This window comes from Rhinolophus sinicus, chromosome X (assembly GCF_036562045.2).
Source record: "Rhinolophus sinicus isolate RSC01 chromosome X, ASM3656204v1, whole genome shotgun sequence".
Classification (NCBI taxonomy): Eukaryota; Metazoa; Chordata; class Mammalia; order Chiroptera; family Rhinolophidae; genus Rhinolophus; species Rhinolophus sinicus.
In genome coordinates, this window is record NC_133768.1 from 57,547,330 (window position 1) to 57,548,194 (window position 865).

Consider the following 865-nt stretch of genomic DNA (forward strand, 5'->3'; position numbering starts at 1 on the left):
ATTATAACCATCCTAGTAGATGTGGAGTTGTATCTCATTGTAGTTTAAATTTACATTTTCTTGATGGCTAGTGAAGTTTTGCATCTTCTTTTATTTTTTTGTTGGTTGTAGATTTTTAAAAATATCTATTCAGACTCTTTACCCATGTTTTACTGCGATTGTTTATTTAGTATTAAGTTGTAATAGATATTTATGTAATTTTTCACTTTCTTGATGATGTCTTTTGAAGTACAAACATTTTTATTTTGATGAAGTCCTCTTCATGTATTTTTGTTTATTTTGCAATATTATTTTATATAAATCTCAGGTGTAGAGCATAGTAGTTAGATATTTATATAATGTATGCAGTGACCCCACACCCCACTCCCACCTGGCACTATACATATTTGTAGCAAAAATATGGAATGCTTCATGAATTTGCATGCCATCCTTGAGCAGGGGCCATACTAATCTTCTCTGTACTATCCCAATTTTAGTATATGTGCTGCCAAAGTGAGCACCATGTATTTTTTCTTTTGTTGCTTGTACTTTTGGTGTCACAGCTAAGAAATTATTGACCATTCAAAAGTCATGAAGATTTAATTCTATGTTTTTTTCTAAGATTTTTAGTGTTTTAGATTTTATATCTATGTGATGCTCCATTTTGAGTTAATTTTTATAAAGTGTTAGTCAGTAGTCTAACTTTTGCATATGTATATTTATTTATCTCAGCACCACTCATTGAAAAGACAACTTTATCTCTACTGTGAATTTTCTTGGTACCCTTGCCAAAAATCAATTTACATAAATGTAAGAATTTATTTATCTGTCCCAATTATATTCTATTGATCTGTTTGTCTATCCCTATACCAGTAACTCATTATTT

At 29.6% G+C, this 865-nt stretch overlaps 1 non-coding gene across 1 annotated transcript; it reads right to left on the reverse strand.

Moving 5' to 3' along the window:
* Positions 1-393: 393 nt before the first annotated feature.
* LOC141569835 (U6 spliceosomal RNA) lies at positions 394-500 on the reverse strand. The gene has a single exon (XR_012493615.1). It is a non-coding gene; the product is annotated as a U6 spliceosomal RNA (small nuclear RNA).
* Between the last annotated feature and the right edge of the window lie 365 nt (positions 501-865).